This window comes from Pelophylax lessonae (genome assembly GCF_965119305.1).
Source record: "Pelophylax lessonae genome assembly, chromosome: 4".
In the NCBI taxonomy this organism is placed as follows: domain Eukaryota; kingdom Metazoa; phylum Chordata; class Amphibia; order Anura; family Ranidae; genus Pelophylax; species Pelophylax lessonae.
In genome coordinates this window covers 82,788,892-82,797,379 of record NC_138771.1, presented here as the reverse complement: position 1 = coordinate 82,797,379, position 8,488 = coordinate 82,788,892, and positions in this window count along the sequence as shown.

Genomic DNA, 8,488 nt, shown 5'->3' with positions numbered 1-8,488 from the left:
TACATGAATTAACTGACACTCCGGGCGGGGCGAGCGGCCGCTAATAACTATAACTATGTTAGCCTTCATTTCCCTGTCAGAGGAGATACATGCCTGACAGGGAAGTGAAGGCTCACATAGTTATTAGCGGCCGGTCCCCCCGCCCTGTGTCAGGTCAGTTCATTCACCCACAGTCCCGCTGACAGGGAAGGATCACATAGTTATATCTATTAGCGGCCGCTCGCCCCGCCCGGTATGACACTTCATTCATACACACATCATAGTAGTAGTAGGGACGTCATTGAGAGGCGGGCGGCCAGCCAGAGGCGGGACTTTTAAAACCTGCGCTGCGCCCTCCTCCTTCCTTACGGTGGCCATATTAATTTCGGCAATGTTAACCCATTATCGGCCAAAATGGGATAGGCTCATTTTTGGCCAATTTCGGTGCATCCCTAGTAATGACTGCTTTAAAACACGTATGTATGGAGAAACTAGTCACCTGCATTTCTCGGGTGTGATTTTGGCCCATTCTTTCACACAAACCGTCTTCAAATCTTAAAGGTCCCGTGGGCCTCTTCTATGAACTCTGATCTTTAGTTAGTTCTTTCTGAAGATTTTCTTTTGGATTCAAGTTCAATTGGCTGGGTCATTCTAGCAGCTTTATTGTCATTCTTTGAAACCGACTGAGCGTTCCCTTGGCTTTGTGTTTGGGATCATTGTCTTGCTGAAATGTTCATTAACAAAGAGATGGCTCCTGCCACCATCTATAACTGGCCTTCACAGCAAGGAACACATGGAAGGGCAAATGCATGAAAGACAAAACCAGAGAAAATTACCAGCTCAACTCGCCAACCACATTAACCTGTCCAACAGTATGAGTTAAAAACTGATTTAGTAAGCACACATTTGCAAACGCATGTGTAAGCTGCAAGGACCCTGTATTACTTGCACTCCTATCCCTTCTAAATTTGAGTGTCCACAGTGTGAGCACATGCATTCTAATAGATGGATAAGGGGCAGATGGGCCTGGTGGTAGCTCAACCCTCAAAGGTGCAGGGACACCCGAAACATAGCACAATGGCAGCAAAGGTTGCAGACTGGTTGGTGAGTTGAGCTGGAAATTTTCTCTGATTTTGTCTTTCATGTGTTTGCCTTTCCATGTGCTCCTTGCTGTGAAGACCAGTTATACAGTATCTCACAAAAGCTGAGTACACCCCTCACATTTTTGAAAATATTTTATATCTTTTCATGGTACACCACTGAAGAAATTACACGTTGCTACAATGTAGTGAGTGTACAGCTTGTATAAATAACAGTGTAAATTTGCTGTCCCCTCAAAATAACTCAACACACAGCCATTAATGTCTAAACTGCTGGCATCAAAAGTGAGTACACTTCTTAGGTAAAATGTCCATATTGGACTCATTTAGCCATTTTCCCTCCCTGTGTCATGTGACTTGTTAGTGTTACAAGATCTCAGGTGTGAATGGAGAGCAGGTGTGTTCAGGTTGGTGTGATCACTCTCATACTGGTCACTGGAAGTTCACATGGCACCTCAAGGCAAAGAATTCTCTGAGGATCTGAAAAAAAGAATTGTTGCTCTACATAAAGATGGCCTAGGCTATAAGAAGATTGCCAAGATCCTGAAACTGAGCTGCAGCACGACGGCCAACACCATACAGCAGTTTATCAGGACAGGTTCCACTCAGAACAGGCCTCACCATGGTCGACCAAAGAAGTTGAATGCACGTGCTCAGCATCATATCCAGAGGTTGTCTTTGGGAAATAGACATATGAGTGCTGCCAGCATTTCTGCAGAGGTTGAAGGGGTGGGGGGGTCAGCCTGTCAGTGCTCAGACCATATTCTGCACACTGCAGCAAATTGGTCTGCATGGCAGTCATCCCAGAAGAAAGCCTCTTCTAAAGATGATGCACAAGAAAGTTTGCTGTAGACAAGCAGACTAAGGACATGGGTTACTGAAACCATGTCCTGTGGTCTGATGAGACAAAGATATAAACTTATTTGGTTCAGATGATGTCAAGCATGTGTGGTGGCAACCAGGTGAGAAGTACAAAGACAAGTGTGTCTTACCTAGTCAAGCATGATGGTGGGAGTGTCATGGTCTGGAGCTGCATGAGTGCTGCCAGCACTGGGGAGCTACAGTTCATTGAGGGAACCATGAATTCCAATGTTTACTGTGACATACTGAAGCAGAGCATGAGCCCCTCCCTTTGGAGACGACCGCAGGGCAGTATTCCAATAATAACCCCAAACACACCTCCAAGATGACCACTGCCTTGCTAAAGAAGCTTAGGGTAAAGGTGATGGACTGGCCAAGCATATCTCCAGACCTAAACCCTATTGGGCATCTGTAGGGCATCCTCAAATGGAAGGTGGAGGAGCGCAAGGTCTCTAACATCTGCCAGCTCCGTGATGTTGTCATGAAGGAGTGGAAGAGGACTCCAGTGGCAACCTGTGAAGCTCTGTTGAACTCCATGCCCAAGAGGGTTAAGGCAGTGCTGGAAAATAATGGTGGCCACACAAAATATTGACACTTTGGGCCCAATTTAGACATTTTCACTTAGGGGTGTACTCACTTTTGTTGCCAGCGGTTTAGACATTAATGGCTGTGTGTTGAGTTAAGGGACAGCAAATTTACACTGTTATACAAGCTGTACACTCACTACTTTACATTGTAGCAAAGTGTCATTTCTTCAGTTGTCACATGAAAAGGTATAATAAAATATTTACAAAAATGTGAGGGGTGTACTCACTTTTGTGAGATACTGTAGATTGGGGCAGGGGGCCATCTCTTTGTTACTGGTGTAAATGTTGGTGAGGAGACACATTGGACACCTTTGCTGCCATTGTTCTATGTGCTTGGTGTCCAGGGTGCCCATGTGCTTTTTAAGGAGGGTTGGGCTACCTTGCTGAAATGTCCACCGTTGTTTAATCTTCATCATCCTGGTAGATGGCTGCAGGTTTTTTATCAAGAATGTCTTGGTACATTTTTCCATTCATCCTTCCTTCAATGACCTGAAGTTTGCCTGTACCGTATGCTGAAAAACAGCCCCGCACCATGATGTTCCCATGTCCAAACTTCACTGTTGGTATGGTGTTTCTTGAGGTGATGTGCAGTGCCATTTGACCTCCAAACATGGAGTGTATTATGACATCCAAAGAGTTCAGTTTTGGTCTCATTTTACTAGATATTCTCCCAGTATTTCACAGGCCTGTCTAGATGTGCAGCAAACTTTAAACAAGCTTCAACATGCTTTTTCTTCAGCAATGGAGTCTTTTGTGGTGAGCGTGCATACAGGCCATGGCAGGTGAGTGTATTACTTATTGTTTTTTCTTTGAAACAATTGTACCCGCTAATTCCAGGTATTTCTGAATCTCTCGACAAGCGGTCCTTGACTCTTGGACAACTCTTCTGATAATTTTTTTCACTCTGTCGGAAATTGTGTTCTGTCCACTTCCAGATTATGGCCCCAACAGTGCTCACTGGAACATTCAGAAGTTTAGAAATCCTTTTGTAGCCAATGCCATCAGCATGTTTTGCAACAAGGTTGCCATGTGAAGGTCTTGAGAGAGCTCTTTGCGTTTACCAATCACGAGAGGTTTCTTGTGTTACACCTTACAGCTAATAAGACCTTTTTATCAGTTGAGACTCAACCAGCTGATATTAATTTACACTTACAAGGGGGCAGGATTGCTTTCAAATTACTGATAGATTTTAGCTGGTGTCTTGGCTTTTCATGCTTTTTTGCATCTCCCCTTTCTTCATCTGTTCAATATTTTTCCTGTCATTCCATTTTACTACATAACTTAATTTCTGAACATATTTGTTTTGGTTTCTTTGTATGTATGAATTGCATGGGTTGTTACCCACCTGTGGTGTAAATGTCATGTCAATAGCACATTTAGAAATATATTTGCCCAGGAAAATGGTGACGTGTTAAATACTTATTTTACCTGCTGTATCTACAATTTATTGGTTACAATACATTTTTTTTTTTTTTAACTTCCTTGGCGGTATTCCCCAGTGTCGCTCTGGGTTAACTTTCAGTACCAAAAGCGGTAACCCCGAGCCACACTTGGGATTACCCCGCACTGTTACTCCCCTTCCCTGCGCTCCCCCCTCCCCATCCTCCTCCCAGTCTCTCCCCGCTCTGTGCACGGCCGATTGGCAGCACTTGCCTTCCGGTTCTCTTCCCTGCGAGCGTTGTGGCGCAGGGGAGTGGAACCAGCGGGAAATTCAAAAGTGTAAAAACACAAATGACATGATACAAAGCTGTGATCCTAACAGATCACACTGTATCATGCCATTGCACCTGGTGACTTTTCCAGTGCCCTGCCTGTGCTTTTCCAGTGCTTTGTGTCTGGAAAAATTTGAACGACCATGGCGTCCAAAAAGCGTTTTTTTTTTTGTGCAAAAGCGCTTTTAGATGAACTGGAAAACAGCGACAGCGAAACTGAGTTACTTGAAGAACTGAGCGATAGCGATTAGTGGGAAAATTCGTCATCAGGTATGGAAAGTGACGACAGGGACGATTCTGATGTCTCTTTCTGGCACACAGCTTGTGAAGTATATCAAATGATTCTTCAGAATTTCCAAAAGGAGCTATGTGCCAGAAAGAGACATCAGAATCGTCGCTTACCGTACCTAATGACGAATTTTCCCACGAATAGCTATCAGTTAAGTAACTCAGTTTCGCTGTCACTGTTTTCCAGTTAGTCTAAAAGCGCTTTTGCGCAAAAAGAACTCTTTTTGGATGCCATGGTCGTTCTCTATTTTCCAGGCACAAAGAACTGGAAAAGCACAGACAGGGCACTGGAAAAGTCACCAGGTGCAATCCTGTGGTGAAATGGCATAATACAGTGTAATCCGCTAGGATCACAGCTTTATATCATGTCATTTGGTGTATTTACATTTTTGAATTTGCCGCCGGTTCCACCCCCCTGCGTCGCAAATCTTGCAGGGAAGGGAACCGGAACACCAAGTTGAGGCACAGGGCAAGGCAAAACAAAAAAAAAGAGGTAGGGAAATGCTTCAAGTAAGCATTTAAAATACTTGAATTGCTGTGCATTTACCTGCAGTTTATCAAGTTGGTGAGAGGGTCTCTTAAAGTGAGCTGTATTTTTTGTGTCTATTTCAAGGCTTTTTGGTTTTTTATTGCCTTGTGCATTTTAAAGGTTGTGTAACGTGAATTTATTCTGCTTGGTTTCCTCTGTGTAGAGGTCAGTTTGTCAAACATACGTCTGTCACAAGGTCATCGAGTTTCCCACTGACTTCTACACTGAAATGATGCAGGTGATCTTGGTGGAATTTTTATGATGGAAGATGCATTGATCGGGTTGAAGATATCAATGCATTTGGGCAACAGGATTCACTGACAAGTACTCAACATGTAAGAAATCTGAAGCCTGCGAATACCAGCATCTTCTCTTTTTCTTCTTTTTTTTTTGTTAATTAGTTGTTTGACTTTCGCCTTTGTTTTGAACCACGGATTTGCTTGCATCAAATATAAGTCAGTAAAAATAAAACTGTTCTACATACTTGTGGAACCTCATAGAGGGGGGTAAGCAGTGGTAGTACCTCTACTGTCAGGTTTCCTGTATTAATTGTGTCCATCACCCTATGATAACCAAAGACTTAAGCCTCGTACACACGCAACGATTGTTGGCCGACCGATCGGCTGTCTTTTGTCCAGTGTTGTTGTGTTGGTTGAAATGTGCTCTAGACTGCACACGAATTTTCTCGGCCAACAAAAACCAACTTCCGAAGTGATGTCATGTGCTGGTTAACTTTCCGTGTGTTTTTTCTTCTCTGAGCATGCCCAGTCTTGCTCATCTGATGTTTGTCTGCTGAAATCTGTACTGACTGATGAAAAATCGGCCGTTGTGGTGACGGCCAACAAAAATTTTTTAGCATGCACACCAGATTTTATTCGGCCGAAAAGTCGCAGTCGGTTGTCGGAATCATCATACTAACAAGCCGATCGGACGTTGGCCGAAAATTCACTGCCAACAATCGGTGCGTGTGTACGAGGAATTAGTCCCAATCAACAAATGAGTTTCTATGTTGTACGGATAAATCCATTACCCAAAATAATCCACCTGATTGGGAATGCTGTTTAGGATTAGAGCATGCTTTGCTGTGGTGGGTGATTGGGCTATTGTGGCCATCACCCTCTAGATGGCGCATTTGTCTAACGGATCTATATACAATCCAAAAATGCTTTCTTTTCCAGCTCTGCTTCTACTAGAAGGGATAAATGGCAATCTGATTAAAAACAGACACCGCTATGGACACAGCTAAACAACTCCCAAATCTGATTGGGCTTGCAACATTGTTTGCATAATCATTTTGCCATATGGGAGACTCCCTTTTCTCTTTCTTGATTTTATTAAATATGAAAGTTTTTGTTCCTCTTTCTCTACCTAATTGATGTGTTTCTAGAATCCTCTGCTGCTTTAGAAACGGTATTTACATAATGTTCTATATTAGTGATGTATAAGTTTATCAAGTGAGAGGAAGATAATAAATATATATTTTATATAGAGTATATGTAAATTCATGTAAGTGCATTTCTGGCTACAAAACCACTACACCCAGTTAACTGGAATTTCTTTTAAATGAGTTTCAATGCTTTGCTGTTCAGCACGGTCACTTTCTTCAATATCTGTATTGAGTTCTATTGTGTTTTGGATGTAACATGGTTAAATAAGTATTAAGTGAATTTAATTGACCCTCCTATTTCCTGTACTATCAGACCTTCACTTGTAAGAATAACAGTAACCTTTTATTTGGTAGAGAGCAGCATGATATTTTTGGCTGAGCCATTACTTTTGACTTGCATAAATTTGTGACCTCAAGTGAAAGAAAAATGAATGCTTGCTTCAGTGGCCATTCAAAGTTCATCATCCTCTTCTACCTATGGCTTTAGCAGGGTTCCTTATGCCAAAACAAGATTTTAAAAGCTGGTGCATTTTTTTTTTTTTTTTTTTTTTTAAGAAGAAACAACAAAAACCTGCATTTAGAGCTATTATTTTAACACTCAATTATTTTGGCATTGACTATAAATATTTCATATACTTACAACATTCACTATAGTTGTAATTAGACATTTATCTATATATGTTGTTAAAGCAGTTATAAAGCTTTGTATTGTTTTTAAAAAAAAAATAAAAGTAACAAACATGCCTATATTTACCTCGATCCTGAGTCCCGCTGCTGCATCCATTGACACAGACAGCGGGACCCTGCCCCACGTCACCGGAATTGATTGACAGCAGCAGAAGCCAATCTCTCCCGCTGCTGTAAGTCTGTCCAATGAGAATGTGGGTGCCGCTGCGCTCGTGCACATTGCTGGATCGAATGGGCTCAGGTAAGGAAAAGGGGGAGTCTGGTGGGCAACTGCAGCACAGAAGGTTTTTCAACCACTTTAAAGGGTAACTCCACTTTGTGGAAAAATATATAGCGTTTACAATTGCTACACAAGCCATATTCCAATTTCGATAATATAAAAAAATTATCTTTCCGTTTCAATATGCTGACTATTTTTGTAAGAATCAGTCCAGTATGGCAACCATTGGTGTACAGAACACTTCTAAAAATGTAATTTCTCTTTCCTTCATTGATGGGCACAGTTCCTGATCTTCTTAACCATTGGGTTATACTGCCCCCTATAGGAGTAGGACACTAGGAAGATAAAAAGTCTGGCTACGTCTATGGGCAGTCCGAGGGGGGTATACTCCCTCTCTCTGCTATAAGTACTCAGTTTTTTTCTGCTTAGTCAGGAGTAAGGACCTAGTTCCTTGCTGGGATCTCTGGTCTTTGTAATTTTTTTCTTTGTAGATAGATTTTTTTCTCCTGGATTTTTTTTGCTGTGAGTTCTACAACCAGTGGTCACCCCAGTCTGGCCAGTGAGCACACGCAGGCCCCAGCTCTGCACCAAGTCGGCCGTGATATAGCCTCACTGGACGGGGACTGACCTGCGAGTTAAACGCCTTGTGAGGTCGCATACAACCTGGTCTCGGCCTAAGTCACAGCTTTCCTCCTGGCCGACAACCCCCCCCCCCCCCATTTCGATGGAGAGGGGTTCTGTCTGTTTGCAGTGGTGCCCGCCTGGTTCCTGGTACTGTCTCCCCCTGGAGGGTTTTGGGGTGGATCTGGTCCCCTCCATGGGACGGTCGCACCCCAGGGTTCCCCTCCTTCCCGTTAGGCACCCCCCTCATTGGTCTGGTGGTCCCTATGGGCCACCCGCCCCCCCCTCCTTCACTTATGCTGGGGTTGTGGGGTGGTCTGGTCCACCTTCTGCAGTGGGGGCAGGGTGTTGTGCTTGTGATAGGTACGGGGGGATTGCGACTGGGCGATCGGCTGTGGGGGGGCTGTACCTGGTGGGGGCTCCTGCCAGGGCCCCCTCTTCCTGCCTGTACCCTTTTCTGAGGCCAAGGGATCCCTCCTGGGTCCCTAGGAGCCTTGTGGTGCTGCCATTTTGTTAT